This window comes from Natator depressus, chromosome 14, assembly GCF_965152275.1.
Source record: "Natator depressus isolate rNatDep1 chromosome 14, rNatDep2.hap1, whole genome shotgun sequence".
In the NCBI taxonomy this organism is placed as follows: Eukaryota; Metazoa; Chordata; order Testudines; family Cheloniidae; genus Natator; species Natator depressus.
The window spans coordinates 29,173,286-29,195,602 of NC_134247.1; the positions used below are offsets into that span (position 1 = coordinate 29,173,286).

The 22,317-nt window shown below is 55.9% G+C and overlaps 1 pseudogene; it reads right to left on the minus strand.

The window, feature by feature from the left end:
- Positions 1–622: 622 nt before the first annotated feature.
- Positions 623–12,715, minus strand: LOC141998307 (C-type lectin domain family 2 member D-like; annotated as a pseudogene).
- Positions 12,716–22,317: the final 9,602 nt, after the last annotated feature.

The window sequence follows — 22,317 nt, forward strand, 5'->3', positions numbered from 1 at the left end:
GATCATTGCCTGTTAGGTTCACTCCCTCTGGGGCACCTGGCGTTGGCCGCTGTCGGCAGACAGGATACTGGGCTGGATGGACCTTTGCTCTGACCCAGTCTGGCCGTTCTTATGTTCTTAGCCAAAGAATACACTTTGTGACTTGAAAGAAAACCACACCGATGTAGCTCAGCTCTGCCGGCATGGTGCTGTGTAAAAGGGAGCGCGCATTGGGATTTATGGCATTTAGAAGGCACTTTTAATACTTAACATCTCAGCGATTGTTGGGGCACTTTGGAGGCTCTTGTGGCTGCAAAACAATCAGCGGGTGGCTGCATCTGAGAAATGCTGTTCTGGAGACTAAACGAACAAGGCCTTCCCTTACCTCATTTCCCCAGCGTGTGGCTGAGACTCCTTCTCATGAGATCACTCCCTCTCAGCTGCAGAGAAAAGCTTGACAATGTGACCCTGAGTTTAAAGGTTCAAAAGCAGAAGGCACATACGAAGAATCCACAGTTTAAACGAGACACACTTATTGCTTGAGGGCCCCGCTGCCTGATATTGAGATCCTGGCCAGGCTGACAAATGGGGACTTGGCTCGTTCAAGTAGGTGTGAGTTGGATCAGTGTCATTTCTAGGAGTCTCATTTCGAGCCCCCTTCCAGTGCAGTCTCTTTTCCCATCTGTCACGGAGTGTGGGGGAGTCCAGGCCCTGCACCCCTCTTCCTGGGATTCACTGAGACTCTCAGCCAGCCAGTAAAACCGAAGGTTTATTGGACAACAGGAACACAGTCCAAAACAGAGCTTGTGGGTACACCCAGGACCCCTCAGTGAAGTCCTTCTGGGGGAGCAGGGAGCTTAGACCCCAGCCCTGGGGTTCCCTGTGTTCCTCCACCCAGCCCCAAACTGAAACTAAACCCACCGAGCAGGTTCCCTGCTGCAGCCTCCGTCCACATTCCTGGGCAGAGGTGTCACCTCCCCCTCCCCCTCCTGGCTCAGGTGACAGGCTCTCAGGTCTCCCGTCCCCAGGGCACATTCCCAGGTCAACACTCCCCCCTCCCTGCTGCGTCACATCCTCACATCTCTCCCCCCTTCGAGACTGAACTGAGCGGGGTCACTGTGACCGGTGACCTGGGGAAGTTCGGGGCCCCCTCTCCGGGACAGCGCATCCGCTATCAGGTTGGCACTTCCCTTCACGTGGACCACGTCCATGTCGTAATCCTGCAGGAGCAGGCTCCACCTCAGGAGCTTGGCGTTGGCTACTTTCATCTGGTGCAGCCAGGTCAGGGGAGAGTGGTCGGTGTACACGGTGAAGTGTCGCCCGAAGAGATAGGGCTCTAGTTTCTTGAGGGCCCACACCATGGCCAGGCACTCCTTCTCGATGGCCGCGTAGTGTTGCTCCCGGGGTAGCAACTTCTTGCTCAGGTACACGATGGGGTGTCTCTCCCCCTTTTCATCCTCCTGCATTAACACCGCCCCCAGTCCCGTGTCGGAGGCGTCGGTGAACACCACAAAGGGCTTGTCAAAGTCTGGGTTTGCTAGAACTGGGCCACTGACCAGAGCCTCCTTCAGCGCCCGGAAAGCCTCCTGGCACTGCTCGGTCCAGACCACCTTGTCTGGCTTCCCCTTCTTGCATAGCTCAGTGATGGGGGTGGCGATGGCGCTAAAGTGGGGCACAAATCTTCGGTAGTATCCTGCCATCCCAATAAAGGCTTGGACCTGCTTTTTGGTGTGGGGAGCGGGCCAGTCTCTGATCACCTCCACCTTGGCCGGTTCCGGCTTTAGGCGGCCGCTCCCCACCCGATGGCCCAGGTAAGATACTTCAGCCATCCCCACCTTGCACTTCTCCGCTTTGACAGTCAGCCCAGCCCCCTGGAGTCGGTCCAGCACTTGTCTAACCTGGGACACGTGGTCCTCCCAGGTCTGGCTAAAGACACAGATGTCGTCAATATACGCCACGGCAAAACTCTCCATCCCCCTCAGGAGCTGGTCCACCAGGCGCTGGAAGGTGGCCGGCGCTCCCTTGAGGCCGAAAGGCAGGGTCAGAAACTCATAGAGCCCCAGAGGGGTGATAAAGGCCGATTTCAGCCGGGCATCTGCATCCAGCGGCACTTGCCAGTAGCCCTTTGTAAGGTCCATGGTGGTAAGGTACCGAGCTCCTCCCAGCTTGTCTAGGAGCTCGTCCGGCCTGGGCATGGGGTAGGCATCAGATACAGTGATGGCATTGAGCTTCCGATAGTCCACACAGAACCGGACCGACCCATCCTTTTTGGGGACCAGCACCACCGGCGAGGCCCAAGGGCTGGCCGATGGCTGGATCACCCCCAAAGCCAGCATGTCCCGGACCTCTCTTTCCAGGTCCTGAGCAGTTTTCCCTGTGACTCGGAAGGGGGAGCATCTTATCGGCGGGTGCGACCCTGTCTGCACCCGGTGGACAGTCAGATTAGTGCGTCCAGGCTGGTTGGAAAACAGCTGTTGGTACGGATGCAGCACCCCCCTGACCTCAGCTTGCTGGGCAGGGGTGAGCTGATCCGAGAGGGGGATTGTTTCCAGGGGGGAACCAGCTCTGGTCCCAGGGAATAGATCTACTAAAGGGTCATCTCCCTGCTCCTCCCACTGACCACACACAGCTAACACCACATTCCCCCTGGCATAATATGGCTTCATCATATTCACATGGTACACCCGGCGGTGGTGGGCCCGGTTCGACAGCTCCACCACATAGTTTACCTCATTGAGCTGCTTGACGACCTTGAACGGGCCCTCCCAGGCGGCCTGTAGTTTGTTCTTTCTCACGGGGATGAGAACCATCACCTGATCCCCGGTGGCGTAGGCCCGGGCCCGCGCCGTGCGGTCATACCAGACCTTCTGCTTCCTCTGGGCTCTGGCCAGATTCTCCCTGGCCAGGCCCATGAGTTCAGCCAGTCTCTCTCGGAAGGTCAGGACATACTCCACCACTGACTCTCCATCGGGAGTGGCCTTCCCCTCCCACTCGTCTCTCATCAGGTCCAGGGGGCCCCTCACCCTCCTTCCATATAACAGTTCGAAAGGCGAAAATCCGGTAGACTCCTGGGGCACCTCCCTGTACGCGAACAGCAGGTGAGGTAAGTACTTGTCCCAATCCTGCGGGTGCTGGTTCATAAAGGTTTTCAGCATCATCTTTAGCGTCCCGTTAAACCTCTCCACCAGCCCATTGGACTGGGGGTGATACGCTGAGGCCCAGTCATGCCGGACCCCACATTTCTCCCACAAGCACCGGAGCAGGGCCGACATGAAGTTGGAGCCTTGGTCTGTCAAGACTTCCCTGGGGAACCCCACTCGGCTGAAAATGGTCAGGAGCGCATCTGCCACGGTGTCTGCTTCAATGGAAGCTAAGGGCACTGCCTCGGGGTAGCGGGTGGCGAAATCTACCACCACCAGAATGTATTTCTTCCCCGACCGGGTCGTCTTGCTGAGAGGCCCCACGATGTCCATGGCCACCTTCTGGAAAGGCTCCTCTATGATGGGCAAAGGTCTCAACGCCGCTTTCCCCTTGTCCCGGGCCTTCCCCACCCTCTGACAGGGGTCACAGGATCGGCAATACTGCCGGACGGTGGTAAAGACCCCGGGCCAGTAAAAGTTCTGTAGCAACCTCTGCCGGGTGCGCCGGATTCCCTGGTGCCCTGCGAGGGGGATGTCATGGGCCAGGGACAGGAGCTTGCGGCGGTACTTCTGGGGGACCACCAGCTGCCTCCTGATCCCACAGGACTCCCCTTCCCCTGGGGGAGCCCATTCTCGGTACAGGAACCCCTTCTCCCACAGGAACCTCTCCTGGCAGCCTCTCCTCATGGTCCGTCCCTCACTGAGGTCGGCCAGGTCCCTGAGCTTCTGCAAGGAGGGATCTTTCCTCAACTCAGCCTGGAACTCAGCGGCTGGGGAAGGGATGGGGCCCGGTTCCCCCTCCGTGGCCAGGTCTGAGGCCGCATCCTCTCTGAGCCGTGCCCCTCGGCGCTCCCTCCCCACCCGAGTAGGGTCTCGCGCCTCCAGTGTGGTACCCTCCCCAGGGTCAGGTCGCAGTGCCCCTCGCCGGCTCTGGCTACGGGTCACAACCAGGGCGGTTGGGGGTCGCTTGGCCAGTCCTCTAGGTCTCCCCCCATCAAAACTTCAGTGGGCAAATGGTGGTGTACCCCACATCCTTGGGGCCCTCCTTGGCCCCCCATTTCAGGTGTACCCTTGCCACGGGCACCTTAAATGGGGTCCCGCCCACCCCCGTCAGGGTCAGGTAGGTGTTGGGCACCACCCGATCTGGGGCCACCACCTCGGGCCGGGCCAGCGTCACCTCCGCGCCCGTATCCCAGTATCCATTGACCTTCCTCCCATCCACCTCCAGGGGAACAAGGCACTCTCTCCGGAGGGACAGCCCCGCACCCACCCTGTAAACCGAGCACCCTGAGTCCAGAGCCTCCAGCCCTCTGGCGGGGCTGGCTGGGGGTACTCTTCCCTCCTGAGCAGGTGGCAAACTGGTAGCCCCCCTTTCCTGGGTCGCCTGCCCCTCGTCCAGCTGAGTCCCTACCCAGTTAACCCTGGGTAGGTTGGGTCTGCTCAGTTTGTCCCTGAGCCCGGGGCACTGGGCCCGTACGTGGCCTCTCTGGCCACAGTGATAGCAGCTCAGGTCACGTTGGTCCCCTCGAACGGGTCGGAGGGGCCCGACACCAGGCGTTCCCCTTTGGAGGGGGTTCTCCCTATTTCCCCGCTGGGAGGCCCCATGGTGACTCTCTCTCTGCATCGGGGGGGGCCTGTTCTTTTGGGACTCCTCCCGGCTACCCCCTGACCGACTGTTCACAAACTCGTCGGCCAGCTGCCCTGCATGCTGGGGGTTCGCGAGCTTTTTGTCCACCAGCCACAGCCTCAGGTCGGAAGGGCACTGTTCATACAGGTGCTCCAGTACAAACAGGTCAAGCAGGTCCTCTTTAGCTTGGGCCCCAGCTGTCCACTTGCGGGCATATCCCTGCATCCTGTTGACCAGTTGTAGGTAGGTGACCTCAGGCGTTTTACGCTGACTCCGGAACCTTCTCCGGTACATCTCGGGGGTCAGCCCAAACTCACGGAGCAGGGCCTGTTTGAACAGTTCATAGTCCCCTGCCTCTGCCCCTGTCATCCGGCTGTAGACCTCCACGGCTTTGGGGTCCAGTAAGGGGGTGAGGAACTGGAGCCTGTCGGCAGGGTCAACCCTGTGCAGCTCGCAGGCATTCTCAAAGGCCGTCAGGAAGCTATCTATGTCCTCCCCCTCCTTCCGCTGGGCCAGGAAGCACCTATCAAAGCTCCTTGCAGTCTTGGGTCCCCCCGCACTCACCGCAGCCGGGGCCCCACTGCTCCTCAGCCTGGCCAGCTCCAGTTCATGCTGTCTTTGTTTCTCCTTCTCCTCCTGCTCATGTTGACGTTCCCTCTCCTTCTCCTGACGCTCCCTCTCCTTCTCCTGACGCTCCCTCTCCTTCTCCTCCTGCTCATGTTGACGTTGTTTCTCCTTCTCCTCCTGCTCATGTTGACGTTGTTTCTCCTCATGTTGACGTTGTTTTTCATGATCCTCCAGCTCCCTCATTTTCCTCTCCCTCTCCCATTCCAGCCGCATCCGCTCCAGGGATGGGGAGCTCCGCTGGGAGGATCCCCTGCTGGCTGCTGGGGTCAGGGGGCCCTCGGTATTCGCTGGGCTTCCCACAACCCCTCCCCCAGGCATAGGTAGGAAGGGTCTCGGGGTGTCCTGGGCAGCAGTCTGACCCCTCCCAGCCTGGTCAGGCCCCAGGGCCCACGCTGCGTCCGCCGGGCGGCTTCCCTCAGGGACAGGGATCGGGTCATCCAAGCGATCCCTCTCCTCCAGCTGGGCAATCAGCTGTTCCTTGGTGGACCTCCCGACGCGCAGCCCCCTCTGCCTGCACAGCTCCACCAGGTCGCTCTTAAGGCGTTTAGCGTACATCTCCCGGCTGGCCACTCGCAGGCCGGGCAGCTGTCCACGGTTTCCAGGAAAAGCCCCTAGTGTGCCAGTCCTTCTTGAGGTCACCACCTCTTTGCCAGGGTCGAGCTGCAGACTCCTCCGCCCCTGGGACCGCTCGCTGCAATCCCCCGGGGGACCCTGTTACTGCAAAAGTCCTTCTCTCTGGTGACACACTCCCAGGGGTTAACCGCCCCCTGAAACCGTCTCTCTCTGAATCTTCAGCACGCCTGGTCCCCGTCAATCCCCCTTCGTTTTACTGTTCCCCAGTCACTTACTGCAGGAAGCGCCGTTCACGGGGTGCAGTAGATCCCACCGCTGCCACCAGTTGTCACGGAGTGTGGGGGAGTCCAGGCCCTGCACCCCTCTTCCTGGGATTCACTGAGACTCTCAGCCAGCCAGTAAAACCGAAGGTTTATTGGACAACAGGAACACAGTCCAAAACAGAGCTTGTGGGTACACCCAGGACCCCTCAGTGAAGTCCTTCTGGGGGAGCAGGGAGCTTAGACCCCAGCCCTGGGGTTCCCTGTGTTCCTCCACCCAGCCCCAAACTGAAACTAAACCCACCGAGCAGGTTCCCTGCTGCAGCCTCCGTCCACATTCCTGGGCAGAGGTGTCACCTCCCCCTCCCCCTCCTGGCTCAGGTGACAGGCTCTCAGGTCTCCCGTCCCCAGGGCACATTCCCAGGTCAACACTCCCCCCTCCCTGCTGCGTCACATCCTCACACCATCACATACACCTCAGGTTTGCTACAGATCCACCGTCTTCCCATGTAGCACCGTGAGCTGCTGACCCCTTTCTCGTCCTTCAGATACGCGCAGTCACCTCCTCCTCTTATCTGAAACCTGCAACACAGAAGCCAGGGAGCTGCAGTCAGGCAGAAGCCGGGCATTTCACACTAGTCCCAGCCAGGGGAGCCCTTCTCCACAGTGCAGGCCTGAGTGCGGAGCAGCTACTCTCCCAGCCCCTCAGGAGCAGAGCTCAGGACAGCGGGGGCTTTGCAGAACCGCTGACTGTTCGTGACCCTCTAGGCTGAGCCGCCCACAGGGGTGCTGGAGAACGGAAAGTCCCCAGCAGGACGGAGAGAATTTGTTAGACTGATTGTCAAAAGGGACCGGTCCTCTAACAAGAGGGGAAGACCATCACCAGAACCAGACGACCGAGCAGGAAAAGCGGGGGGCAGGAGGGATCTCGCCTCCTTGAAACACACGGAGCAGAACCAAGATGACACTGAAAGAGGAAATTGCATTCAGGGGTTTCCTTTTCCATTGATCTATAACTCTTGAGCTTTCCATTGGGGATGGGGGAAAAAGAGAGTGTTGAAGAAGTTCCTTTGTGAAAGCATGTGTGCCTTGTTTGTAACCCTCACGTGACCCTCCCAGAGTTCATCTGGAGCGGAGGGTGGAGCTCTAGGAACAACATGCCTCTCGGGAGGTTTGGGAGGGTTCAGACCTGGTTTTGGGTCCTACAGCAGCTGATCTGCAGGGTCCCACATCCTAAGGAGGGTACCAGACAGGGAGTCTGCACCACAGGAGAGGGCCACAGAGGCCCGAACACTGGACAGTGTCTGGTGGCTATTCAGACCGAGTGAGGCTGGAAGCAGGTGGGATCCAAAGGTTGGGTCCAATACAGCAGAATGGGGACTGTCCATTGGGGAGCCCTGACCCAGTGCCATAACAGCCTGAGTTTTCAAAGTACTGAAGTAACCCAGACCAGGGAAGTGGGGGGTCTCCATCCCCCTCTAATGGCTGGCCTGCGTAAGAGCTTTATCAGTCGGTGGGATTTTCATTTAAAGAAGTGGATTCTTTCGCTCCTATGGCAGAGGCTCATGCTTCTAGTGCTGAATTCCAGGGTTCAAACCCTGCTCCGGGCTCAAGGTTTTGTGATCACACTTGGAGCCCACTGAAACCCATCGCGGGTTGTTGGCTGGGCAGCCATCACTACTGTACCCCGTTCCAGTGGGAGCCCCAGGCGTCCAGCACCTGTGAACCGCAGGCTCCTTTAACATCGGTGCCTTGCTGCGGATTCAGAGGCCTCACCAGCCAAGTCACTCAAACCTGCCGGCTGCAATCCCCAGCGGGACCTGCACCTGCCATGCAGTGCTCGGCATGCTGCCCTCTCCAGCAGCCACTGTTAACCTGAGCTCCCTGCTGCCTCCTTTCCCCAGGGGGGTCAGACACCCCCAGAGACATTGCTGAAGAGGGCTGGGGGAGAACAGCGAGTGTCCCCGCTGAAATCCCAGCGGGCTGCGAGGGCACCTCTGGCTATGGCGGGCTCTGTCTCCGGCCCAGCACCGTGCTGCGGGGAGGGGCCGAGAGCTCAGGGACACGCCGGCTCCCGTCGCTCTCCGATACACGCAGGACGCGAACGGACCAGGGCCGGGTCTGGCTGTTTCACCAGCACTGAATGGTGGATCTCCCTGAACTCAAACAGCTCAGACACCAGCATCCCCAGGCCCAGGGCATTAGTCCAGAGGGTGAGAGAGACTCACAGGTGGTTGAATTCGGTGCCGTTGGCCCATTTCCAGGCCTGACCCTGCTCCCTCCGGAGGCCGATCCAGTGGTCCCGGACACCCTTATGGCGCAGCAGGAACGCCTTAAAGAAAGCCGAGGGACAGCAGGTATCAGCCCCAGCTCCGGTGCTTCCCCCACCCCTCCAGGGCTCTGTGCTGCAGAGAATCCCAGCCGCATATTCATAGAGTGTCAGGGTTGGAAGGGACCTCAGGAGATCTTCTAGTCCCACCCCCATCCCCAATTAAATCATCCAACAGATGTTTGCCCCATATCCCTAAATGGCCCCCTCAAGAATTGAACTCACAACCCGGGGTTTAGCAGGCCAATGCTCAAACCACTGAGCTACCCCTCCCCCCATATTGAAGGCACTCAATTTTCGGGGGGGCATTTCCCCTCCCTTTTGCAAAGTATAAGATCACCCAGGCAGTATTAACCCTCCCCCTGGACAGAGCAGCCCCACCCCAGTGCTCCCAGTCACACGCACCCCAAGTCCCCCTGGGCTGGGGGCAGCTGCTGGGTCTGAGCTCTCTGCAGAGACGTCTCTTCTTACAGAGCAGCCCCCACTCACCACAGCAAGGCAGGAGGGGGGAGCGAGTCAAGCTGAAGTGGGAGGGGTCAATGTGAGAGGATCCCCTCCTCCGCCGCCTCCTCAGCTGGCTGCTCCTTTCCCATCCCCACAACAGGAGCACTGGCTGGGTTCTCAGTCCCACTCCAGCAGCCAGCAGGCCAGGAGATGCCTGAGCCAGCCCTGCCCTAGACAGAAGCTGTCTCCCTATTTGGGGAGGGGGGCAGCGGAGAATGGGCAATCCCTGTGATCACACACAGACAGTAGGGCCCTGGGCCCAGCCAGGGCTGGCGTTCAGCCGCTGGAAGTTCATTCACTCTGGCCTCCCAGCACGGGAGGGGTCAGAGCTGCTCCTCACCCCACGGGGCAGAGCCCAGGTCCTACTGCAGCAGCCACCGCTGTGCCAAGATCAGTGTACGGCAATTCCAGAGTCTCTCACCATTTCCTGCTCACTGTCGATCCCAGCCAGGGAGGCACCCGCTGCAGAGCAGCGGCTCCGGCTGTCAGTCCAGCTCCCTTCCATCTCTGAGAAATAGTAGCATTTCCCTCAGTATCCCATCCAGCCGTCTGGGCAAGCAGGGGGGCACAGATCAGCTGATGAAAGCTTAGACGCCAGCACTGAGAATGAGAAAGTAACATGGAGGGTAAGAGTTGCACCTAGAATTGGGCATTTGACTGGTTCATCAAATGTGTCATAAAACAAAACAAATGGTCAAATATTTTAAAATACCAATCTATCAGAACAGTAACAAAAAAGAGCAAGATGTCATTGTCTCCAGTAGGTTTAGCTTTAGATAGATACTTATGCCTAATTTTTAAAAAAATATTGAACTGAGTTATTTTAACTCAGATTAAAAAGTGAAACACTGAAACCAAGTTCTGAAAAACACAAGTGAGGCTCCAAGACGCAATCAAAAATCTCACTGCCTCCTACCCCCAGGGTTCTTGCTGGAGTATTTGACACTATTTGACTGTGGCCAAACAGGCAGTCAATTGACCGGTTTGCCAAGCCTGCTGGGACCCCCAGCTGGGGCAGGTCCAAGGCAATTAGAAGCAGGGGGACGGAGGCGTTTACCACAGTAAATTTGCCTGGCAAGAAGGATTCCAGGGACACTCCCAGCCGGGGAAGGACTGACACAGCTCAGAGCATTTCACCCCAGGCACAAGATCAACAGATGGACGTTCAACCTCGCAACAAACAGCAGGTGAACAACTGAGAAGAATGTGGGAACTTTCACGCAGGGACATGAAAGCCACAAGGGGGTGCCAGAAACCACAGCAACCGGAAGTGACCTGTTGCCCTGTGGGCCAGGAATGATGGAACTTAATTCACCTCCTACCTGCAGACTTTTCTTTCCCCAAACACAGCAGCAAGAAAGGCACTTTCTGGAAGCCCTCACGGCAGCATAACCCTTTCAGAGCCATGAAAGAGCAGCGGTGGGGTCACCCATAAGTGACACCAAAGAGGATTTGAAAGGCCTGTCTAGTTGAGAGGAGTTGGACTCAAACCCCTCCAGACATTTTTGAGCACATCACTTTTTTTTGCACCACAGTAACTCAGTAGCTGGTTTTCAAGCCTTCCCATGTGGCTGGCGCTCAGCGAGGAACAGACACTCTGAGTCTGGAAGAGTTAGGAAACGTGGCAGCGGTGATCAGAAAACGAGCATGTGTTCACCTCATGCACAAGGCATGTCTGACCCTGTAGATTTAACTGTGCAGTGCACAGTAGCCCACACCCCTCCCCTACTGAACTGAGCAGAGAAGTCAGTGACTAACAGTTGATGGCACAGGCTGTCTCCACCATCCATCTCCAGGTCAGATGCCACATATTCTGCAGAGCTCCCTGCACCTGCAGGTGTGTAACCAACCCTAAGCTCACAGATTCCCACCTTACACAGCGAGAGCCAATGCTGCCCATTGCAACAGCCTGCCATTACAGCAGGGAGCTGGGATTCAGGGCCCATCTGTATCAGAGCAATTTGCACCAGTATAATCACAGTGACTCAGTGACATCAGGGCAAACACCTCCTGGAGATGCGCTGGAGCAGTGCGGCTCGCTCTGATAACTTCCTGCAGCAAACTGCACCAAGGCAAGCTCCTTTGTGCACCAGTGCAGTGCGTCTCCTTTAGCGGTTTGCCCCAATTCAACTGCACGGATGTCATGACATCGGCACAGAGGATTCCTAATGCAGACAGACCTGGATTCAATCCCCTCTGCCAGCTGCTAAACCCTCCTGGGGCCCAGTGATCAGATCCCAGGGCAATAGAGAAATCCCAACCCTGACAGTCTCCAGCACCCCCTGCCCCAGACGACGGGGGGATACAGCAGGGTTCATGTTCACGGCAAACAGATGCCCTCTGCACGAGCACACGCCGTCTGGGCGGCCCAGGGGAGTGAATGGTGCTAAGGGACCCTTCATGGCCCAGCTCAGCGATTGGTGGGTTTCCACACTGCGCTGGTGGAGGGGGCTCGACTGAGTTCTACGGCTCATTTCAGTAACACGGCAGCACCTGCCGCCCGGCCACAGGCATGACCTGAAGATCCAGAAAGGCCAGGCTGGTAACCTCAGAGCAACACAGGGAAGGCAAAGGGCTCAGGGATGCTCTGCACCCTGTCCCACTGGACACCCTGGTCAGGGACTGCTTCATGGCGCATGGCAAAGGCGACTTGGACCCAAAGTGCTCAGAGATGGGCTGGGGGGGCTAATGTCAGTCAGATCGTCCCGACACAGAGAGTGCCCAGGTGCAGGGGTCTGGGAGGGAGCAGGAGGAGGGTCGGGGAGGAACATCCCCCAGGAATCCTCTGTCCCAGGGGCAAAAGCCAGACAGGCCGGGAGGAGAGAGTGAGCGTGGTAGGTCACGGGGGAATGGGATGCACGGAGATCGTAGCTGGAGGGGAAGGGAGCAGGGCGGAAGCTGGGAACTCACCTGCCAGAGCAATGATGGCAGCGATCAAAGCAGACGATACAGCTATCAGTGCAACCACAACTCTACGGGTTGGACTTTTCTTGCAGTTACAAGGAGGGTCTGAAACAGAAAGACCCGTCAGGCAGGGCTGGGGGGACACGTCTCACTGACAGCACCAGGGCTGGAGCTGCCCTGGAACATGCACCGTTCTGTCGATTGCTCCTTCCCTCAGATGCTCTGGGAAAGGAGCCCCGAGGGTCAGGCAGACCCCCCCCCCCCCAAGGGCAGATGGAGGGTCCATGGCTCCCTAGAGCTACCCGGGGGCTGTTACCAAGATCCGGCTCTGGCTGGGTAGCAGGGCCTCAGAGCAGCAGCCGGGCCACGGTAAGAGCCACAGCTGTGGGGAACTATAGACTCTCCTTCTGCTCTGGCCAGGGAGCCTGGGGGGAGGGATACGGACCAGGGGCTGCTCTCGGCCCCCCACCCCAGGCAAGTGGAGGGTCATCCTCGGCTCCCTGCAACTGCCTGGACTCCAGCTGCCAGCCAGAGGCGGGGTGGGGGGACCTCAGGGGGAAGAAGAGGGGGAAGGGCGGGGCCAGTGACAAAAAGTGGGAGGGCCATGCCCCCTTTCAGCACCCCGGGCAGTCTCAGTGTCTCTCTCCAGCCTGCCCCCAGGCAGAGATGCCCCATTACCTGGGTTCCCTCCAGTCTCCCGGTGTCCATTGCCATTAACACACAACTCCTGCAGCAGCTCTTCACTCTCAGCAGCCCCAGATGCTGTCCCCATTGTCTCTCTCAGCGACACTCAGGCCACAGACGCTGCTGCAGGTGCTGGGCTGGGCTCAGCTCCTCTCCGTCTGAGTGGGTCCGATTTGGCAGCAGCAAAGCTGAGGCAGAGGTCCTGGCCCTGGCTCCCCGTCCCTGCTCCAGACTCTCCAGCCGATCTGAAACCGAGGCGGACCCAGCAGGACAGGTCAGGGATGGGGGAGGCGATTTGTGGTTTCTCGTTCCCTGCCCAGCAGCCCAACCCCCTGCCAGAGGCGGTGCCATGATGATTAAAACCCCTTTACTCCTATCAGCTCCTCCGCCCCCAGGGCCTCAGAGACCTGATCTACTACAGGCCCCGCCCACCCGTGACAGGCACCCAGCTGGGGGTGGGGGAGAAGACCCTCCTCACACACACAATCCTCCTAGAAAGAAAAGGAGTACTTGTGGCACCTTAGAGACTAACCAATTTATTTGAGCATGAGCTTTCATGAGCTACAGCTCACTTCATCGGATGCATACTGTGGAAGCTGCAGAAGACATTATATACACACAGAGACCATGAAACAATACCTCCTCCCACCCCACTCTCCTGCTGGTAATAGCTTATGTAAAGTGATCATCAAGTTGGGCCATTTCCAGCACAAATCCAGGTTTTCTCACCCTCCGCGCCCCCCCCCCCCCGCCACACACACACAAACTCACTCTCCTGCTGGTAATAGCCCATCCAAAGTGACCACTCTCTTCACAATGTGTATGATAATCAAGGTGGGCCATTTCCTGCACAAATCCAGGTTCTCTCACCCCCTCACCCCCCTCCAAAAACACACACACACAAACTCACTCTCCTGCTGGTAATAGCCTATCCAAAGTGACCACTCTCCTTACAACGTGCATGAAAATCAAGGTGGGATATTTCCAGCACAAATACAGGTTTTCTCACCCCCCCCCCCCTTTTTTTTTCCAAAACACACACACACACAAACTCACTTTCCTGCTGGTAATAGCTTATCGAAAGTGACCACTCTCCCTACAATGTGCATGATAATCAAGGTGGGCCATTTCCAGCACAAATCCAGGTTTTCTCACCCCCCCACCCCCAAACACACACAGAAACTCACTCTCCTGCTGGCAATAGCTCATCCAAACTGACCACTCTCCCCACAATGTGCATGACAATCAAGGTGGGCCATTTCCAGCATAATGTGATATATGCCATCATGTGCCAGCAATGCCCCTCTGCCATGTACATTGGTCAAACTGGACAGTCTCTACGTAAAAGAATAAATGGACACAAATCAGATGTCAAGAATTATAACACTCATAAACCAGTCGGAGAACACTTCAATCTCTCTGGTCACGCAATCACAGACATGAAGGTCGCTATCTTACAACAAACAAACTTCAAATCCAGACTCCAGCGAGAAACTGCTGAATTGGAATTCATTTGCAAATTGGATACTATTAATTTAGGCTTAAATAGAGACTGGGAGTGGCTAAGTCATTATGCAAGGTAGCCTATTTCCCCTTGTTTTTTCCTAGCCCCCCCCCCCAACCTTCTGGTTAAACTTGGATTTATGCTGGAAATGGCCCACCTTGATTGTCATGCACACTGTGGGGAGAGTGGTCAGTTTGGATGAGCTATTGCCAGCAGGAGAGTGAGTTTCTGTGTGTGTTTGGGGGTGTGTGTGTGTGAGAACACCTGGATTCGTGCTGGAAATGGCCCACCTTGATTATCATGCACATTGTAGGGAGAGTGGTCACTTTGGATAAGCTATTACCAGCAGGAGAGTGAGTTTGTGTGTGTGTTTTTTGGAAAAAGGGGGGGGTGAGAGAACCTGGATTTGTGCAGGAAATGGCCCACCTTGATTATCATACACATTGTGAAGAGAGTGGTCACTTTGGATGGGCTATTACCAGCAGGAGAGTGAGTTTGTGTGTGTGTGGCGGGGGGGGGGGGGGAAGGGTGAGAAAACCTGGATTTGTGCTGGAAATGGCCCAACTTGATGATCACTTTAGATAAGCTATTACCAGCAGGAGAGTGGGGTGGGAGGAGGTATTGTTTCATGGTCTCTGTGTATCTAATGTCTTCTGCAGCTTCCACAGTATGCATCCGATGAAGTGAGCTGTAGCTCACGAAAGCTTATGCTCAAATAAATTGGTTAGTCTCTAAGGTGCCACCAGTACTCCTTTTCTTTTTTCTAGAAGTAAGTGTGAGTCGGATATCAGAAGGGGAGGGGCTGGGGCTCGAAACAGCCCTGTCCCTGGCCCAGCCCCCTCCCTGAAGGGCGGGACTTGAACCGGCGTCCGGCGCTCCTCTGCCCAGCACCTCCTTTCCCTTGGGGGGGGGGCTCTCCCGAACCCCCCCCCGCCCTTCGACCCGGGGCCCGCCCCCCTGAATCACCCCCCTTCGGCCAAGAACCGGCCCCCGCCGCCGCGCTGCCCTCCCCATGCGGTCCGCAGGCACCGCCCGAGCCCCGCCCCCCATTCGGGTCCCGGCCCCTCCCCCTCCGGGCCCCCGCCTGAGCCCCCCCCCATTCAGGCCCGCGCTCCCCCCTCGCCCCAGCCCGGCGGTGGCTGGAACCGGCCTGCAAACCCCGCCGCGCAGCGAGCGAGCCACCGCCGAGCAGCCCTCAGCATCCACCCACCCGCGGTCCGGGCAGGGACCCCTGGGACCCGGAGCGTCTCACCCCGCGGGAAGAGCGCCCGGCGCCGCAGCCGGGGGAAGCAGCTGAGGTCCCAGCAGCCAGGCGGGCTCGCAGCCGGATCCCGCCGGGTGAGTTCGCAGCCGCAGAGCGACCGAAGAGACCAGCTCTGACATCATGTGGCGGAGTGTCATCGCAACAGCCGCCGATCCCCGCCACTGGACTCCCGGCCACTCCGCTCCCGACAAACCTTCCCCCTCTCTCCCGGGCTGGCCGGGTGCCCGAGCGGCGTCCCGCCCGGCCCCGGGCAAAGCTCCGATCGGGGCTCAGTCCTCGCCCTCCCTGGCCTGCCCGCCCTGCCCGCCCTCCTCCTGAAACCTTGTCCTCCCTCTGCCCTCCCCTGCTCCCCCCACCCCCGACCCCTCTGATCGCTGCTTCCCCCTCCTGCCAGCTCTCCGGGGCCCTTCCAAGGGCTCTGTCCTTGGTCCCCTGGGGCTGACCAAATAGTATATAAACACATGGGGCGGGGAGGGTCCTTACTGGTTTGTTTCGGTGTAACAGTGTGCTACAAGGAAGGGGGAGGTCTTGAAAAAAAAAAAAACACCAGTAAATGTGACATGGTTTATGGCCAGCCTCCCTCTTCTGTTCTCTTCTCCCTCTGCCCCTCGTCTCTGGGTTGTCTCCTCTGTAAACACAAATTCAACTCCCCTCTCGATGCTGACAACTCACCCATTTGCCTCTCTGCACCAGCCCCATCTCCTGCTGGCCAAATGAACACCTCAGCCTGTCTCTGGGACATCTCCTTGTGCCTACCTAGCTGTCAGCTCAAGCCCAACATGGCTAAAGCAGAGCTCTCTGTCTCTCCCCTCCTGTCTAAGCCCTCTCTGTTACCTCCTTTCTCCATCGCTGTGGACAACGCCAGCATCCTGCCTGTCACTCAGGCCCATAACCTGTCATCTTCCACTCACACCTCTCTCTAGGTCAGGGGTGGGCAAACTTTTTGGCCCAAGGGCCACATCGGGGTTGCAAAACGGCATGGGGGGCTGGGTAGGGAAGGCTGTGACTCCCCAAGTAGCCTGGCCCCCACCCCCATCCGCCCCCTCCCACTTCCCACCCCCTGACTGACCCCCATCCCTAACCACCCCCTCTGGGACCCCATCCCCTAACCAACCCCTGTCCCCTGAGTGCCCCGACCCCTATCCACACCCCTGCTCCCTGACAGCCCCCCCCCGGGAATCCCACACCTATCCAACCCCCCCTGTTCCCCATCCCCTGACTGCCCCCCCCAGAACCTCCACCCCATCCAACTGCCCCCTGTCCCCTGACTGCCCCTTATCCACCCCCCCCACCCCCTTACCACGCTGCTCAGAGCAGCAGGAGCTTGCAGCCACGCTGCCCGGTAGGAGCAGCGGGCCAGAGCGCCGGCGGCGCAGTGAGGTGAGGCTGCAGGGGCGGGGGGACCGGGGGCTAGCCTCCCCTGCCGGGAGCTCAGGGGCCGGGAATGACAGTCCCGCAGGCCGGATGTGGCCCGCGAGCCGTACTTTCCCACCTCTGATCTAGGTCCTCACATCCAGGGCTGTGCTTAAGTCTTGTGGAGTTTTCCTGCATAACATCTCTAAGATACAGCCTTTCCTCTCCATCCACACAGCTAAAATTCCCATCGAGGCTCTGATCACATCACATCTCAGTTACTGCCACATGCTTCTCTTCTCACTCTTGCCCGGCTCAGATCCATTCAGAATATTGCTGCAAGCTGCAAAGATCATTCTCCTAGCCCATTGCTTTCACCATGTCACCCCTCTTTGCATCCCTCCACTGGCTCCCCCTTCTCTATCGCATCAAACAGAAGCTGCTTGTCTTCGCTTTCAAGGCCCTTCACGTACTGTCCTCTCCCAACCGGACATCTCTCATTCACTGTACCAAGGTGTTGACTCCCACCTCCAATCGGTCCATGCTGCCAGCAACACCCACTTGCTAAATTTTCAGACAACTACCTTCGTGCTTTCTGCCACATGCCCTACATGCTCGGGAGGAGAGCCCCTTCAACATTTGCAAACCTACCTCATTATCCATCTCCAATTCCCAAATCAAAGCTCTTCTTTGCCCTGAGGTCTACCAAAAATTCAACAGCCTGTCTCCTGGGGTGCTGAGACCACTGCCTATCATACCGACCAATACAGTCTCATTATTTCCTTCCACTCCCCTGTCTGTCTGTCTGCCTCCATCTGTCTCTTGTCTTATACTTAGATTGTCAACTCTTTGGGGCAGGGACTGTCTTTTGTACTATTTTGTACAGCACCTAGCACAATCGGGTCCTGATCCATGACTGGGGCTCCTATGTGCTACAGTAATACAAATAACACAGGCTAGAAAATGTCACTATTATGGCTTCAGTGCCCTCCCCCCCCCCCCACCAAAAAGCAGCAAAACAAAAAAATCAACCTCCCAGCTCAAAAAGTATGTGTTTACACTCAGCTGGCTAACTCAATGTAAAGTACTAGTAGAGGTGAGGGAGAGGTGTCTTTTACCTTGATGTAGCTAGTCCAGGAATGCTATACGCTCAGCCTGGAATTTACCTGGACAAGTGACACTGAGGTTAAAGCCACTGGTGCCTTGTCTCCACTAGGATTTTACATGAAGTTAGCTATCTCCGTGTAAACACACTTTTGCAGTGAAGACCATGCCTGGGAGACTCCTACCTCAAGCCCCTAACTTCTGGTTGAGCGAGAGATTATTTGCAACATTTAAGAGCCCACTGATTGAAAGAGGTTAAACACACACAACCTTTCCCCATTTTATCCTTGTGCAACTGACAGCACTCTGTGTCGTCAGTTTCACTGCTTCCCCCAGAGAAGCATTCACCAAATCTTCGGAAGCTGTGCACTGCTTCAGGACAATACAATCAGTCATGTCTCTCTCCCCCCACACCCTCCACATGTGTATTCCTAAAGACCTAATCATCTTTATTTATACCTCTTCTGTACCCCTCTAACGAGTGCTTCATACACATCCCCAGGGGGAGGGCAAATGAGTGCACCCCACACTCAGAGAGACACTGACCTGGGAGCGATTTCTAGACACGGTTGAAAATCTTTTCCAAAGGAAGGATTGTCTGTAGAAAAGTGACTATTTTTGGAATGCAAGGGTTTTTCGTGAAAGATTGTCAAGACTATAGGAATTTCTTGGTTTCACAATATTGTTCTGACACTTTTAAAATCAATCTTTTGTTCACTATATACTCTCTTCCATGCCTCCATCCCCTTTAACCCAAAACCTGAGTTTGTTCTAAGTGAAAAAATGCAACTAAAAATTTTTGCAAAAACGTTGATATACATTTAAACATTTGATGAGTCCCACCCCAGAGATGGCTGCATTTCGGCACTGGACGAGCGATCGCTGCGCATTGTTACTATATGGCTGTCAACCAGCTGCTGCACCCAACCCCAGAGGCAGTTATATTTCAGTACTTGGCAAGCAATCCCTGGGCAACGTTGCTGCATGGCTATTGCCAGCTGCCCCAACCCAGAGGTGGCTGCATTTCATGCACTGGGGCTGTGATATACCATAGGGATTAGGCAAGCTGAGGACTCAGAAGTAGACCTAAAAAACCTGTATCTATGGAAACTGAGGCAGTAACACACCTATCCTCCTTTCAGGTATTTTGTTCATCCCTTTCCTGGTGCCACATGTGAAACTGGATCATACCAGCTTCAGGGTAGAGACCGTGCAGTTCTAACTAAGTGTCTCTACAGCACCTAGCACAGCTCTTCAGGGCAGAGACAGTCTCTTACTACATACAGATACAGCACCGAGCACAATGGGATTCTGTTCTGCTGGGAGCCATAAACCACTGAACATTAATTCCCACCAAATGAGGGTCAATCCATCCTCATCATCGTATCCACTCATTATACTCCACACCTGAACATAGCCATTATATGAACAACATGACCCCATATCTCAATGTCTGTACTTTGACCCGTTAAACTTTTACCCCCAATCGCGGAGATTGCAGATTATGTATTCCTTACGCCATCTGTTCCTAAACTGAATTTCACATCCCTTGATAATCTGTACCTTATTCCCTGATAACCAGAAACTTCTATGCTTAAATTCTGTACCATTTTCTTTTTACTTCAACATCATCTTAATAAAATTATTAAATCTGCAAATAATAGTACATCATTCATGTGTCCTGGGAGGCCCTTTAGCCCACCTTTGGGGGCTGTAAAAACAACAATAGGGCTGCTGCCATATCAGGGTCTCCCACATAACCTCTGATCTCCACCCAAGCCCGTGTCCCCCTTTGCAGAGCAGGGGGTTGGGGGTCAGTTTCACAAGCCACTGCTACGTAGGAAGATCACAGCTTCCCTCGTCCAGGGACTTCATGGCTGCAGCACTCCTTGCAGGTCAGGTCCCTGCTCCATCTCCCCCTCTCTGTGCATTAGCTGAGGAGGGGGAGCCCAAACTCCCCTCTTCACACACATCATGTCTTCCCCCATTGCTAGTGCAAGGAAAAACCCGCGAAAAAAGCCCGCCGCAAGGGAACTGCAATACACACAGGGGCGGGGACATATACTCTATTAGCATCCTGATCCTGGATTGGACAAGGCACCAAGAGCCTTAACTACATCCGCTGTTGAAATGAATGAAACTTTACCAGCGTGGCGGGACATTTGTCACGACACTGATCAGATTAGCACAAAGCGCGCCAAATCCCTTCAAGGGGACAGAGCTCTTTGGTTCACCCCTCCTACGTGTGCAGCAGGGAACAGACAGCATGGGCCATTGCAGTGTCTAACAACCTGCCACGGCAGTAAAGGACCCAGGGGGTCAAGCCCGTGATTTAGAGCCATGATAGGAGCCTCGTGGCTCATGGCCACTTCTTGCTTGCTGGTTCCCAGGAGCCAAAGAGGACCAGAGCATGCAGATCATACGCAGCAGTCAGGCAATGACCAAAACCTGCTGGATTATGCAGGGCCCGTGGCTGGCTGGCTGCAGGGCTGGGACAAAGACCCAAGATGGGCTAACAGCCGCGTTGCAGCCACTTGACCTAGGGGGCAGTGTGCAGAGAACGGGGGAGCGAGAGAGGCTGCTGGGATTTGCAGGCTGAGGCCCTGATTCCAGGCAGATGTGGGGAGCTGGTTTAGGTTACATGGTGCATGGAGGGGGGCCAGGCTGAAGGGTGCAATCTGACCCCCCAACCCCCCATCAGTGTTTCACCTCTCAGAGGTGCACATTGATTCCAGGGGCCGTGAATGCGGAGTTCATTCCCAGCTCTGGGGTTTCTTTATCGCAGTCGCTGGGGGCTGCTCCCTATTTTCCCTCCCTGATTCTTTCGGGTTTTTCTTCTTCTCCCTCCTCTCCTCTCTCTTTCCTTCTCCAGTTCCTGCTTCTATCCCAATTCTTTCTCTCCCCCGTCCCCTTCCTGTATTTCTCCTGTTCCCCCTTTTCTCAGTCCTCCCTCCTTCCTTTCCTCACCTCAATTTCAATCTCTCTCCTCCCCCCCCCCCCAGAGTTCTCCCCACCCCCTTTCCTGAGTCTGCTCTGCATGCAGCCTGTTCTCTGGGTGTGGAGATAGGAGGCTTTCAAGAGGAACCCTGCTCTCTGTGATGAGCAAAGTGCTGTCCTTTGGTTTCCAGTGGACATTTTGTGCTATGGTTCTTACAGCCAGAAACCTTCCCTAATACTCTGTTTACATGGCTATCAACGCCACGCCACCCTTCCCTCCTCCTCCTCCTGTGCCCCCTGGCCCTGAGGTCAGAGGGACCCCAGATCCCACCCAGAAATGGCAGTTACAAAGTTTGAGTTTTCTCACGCTGTTTTCAAAGATCAGTCTGACTCCATTTCATGAATTGTCCATTTCCCTCCCCCCGCCCACAGGAGGAACTGAATTGAAACAAGAAACAAAAAGGATCAATCAGCTCCACACGCTGCCAACTCATTTGCAGAGGGGTTTGAAGGCAAGGGGACCTGCTCCCCAGCCTGGCATAAGGGGCCCCTGATCTTGAGCGGGGGATGGGACTGTCTCTCGCTGTGTCTCTGTGCAGCGCTCAGTACAATGCAGCCCTGACCTCAAGAGCTGAGCTCTAGGTGCCACCATAACACTCACAGTCATTTATAAGTGACCCAACTGCGTCTCCTTCAAGGCCCGGAAAGGGTTAAATTTCAGACACTGATCTTGAGTCTCTCTCTTGTTTAACCCATCTCCTCCCACGAGAAACAAGTCCCCCCTTTAAATAAACGGTGAATCACTTTCTAGCAGTGTCTGGAGTTAGTGTCTAACAGCCTGGGGCATGCAGTTCTTGTGGCACAGCACCACATGCCCACTGCATGCCACTGAGTGAAAATCACAGCACTTTTCCAAGTCATTCACCTCCCTTTTAATACACAGAGGTTCACTCTGAAAGTTTTTTTTTTTTAAATTTGTTTAATGTAGCCATCACAGTCTCTTTAGCACATTAATAAGCCTGATATTTCCCAGCTGCTTAGGGGAGAATCCGATCAGACTTTTCTGCCCCCTTGTCATAAATATAAAGGGAAGGGTAAACCCCTTTAAAATCCCTCCTGGCCAGAGGAAAAATCCTCTCACCTGTAAAGGGTTAAGAAGCTAAAGGTAACCTCGCTGGCACCTGACCAAAATGACCAATGAGGAGACAAGATACTTTCAAAAGCTGGGAGGAGGGAGAGAAACAAAGGGTCTGTGTCTGTTGGTATGCTGCTTTTGCCGGGGATAGAACAGGAATGGAGTCTTAGAACTTTTAGTAAGTAATCTAGCTAGGTATGTGTTAGATTATGATTTCTTTAAATGGCTGAGAAAAGAATTGTGCTGAATAGAATGACTGTTCCTGTCTGTGTGTCTTTTTTGTAACTTAAGGTTTTGCCTAGAGGGATTCTCTATGTTTTGAATCTAATTACCCTGTAAGGTATCTACCATCCTGATTTTACAGAGGTGATTCCTTTACTTCTATTTACTTCT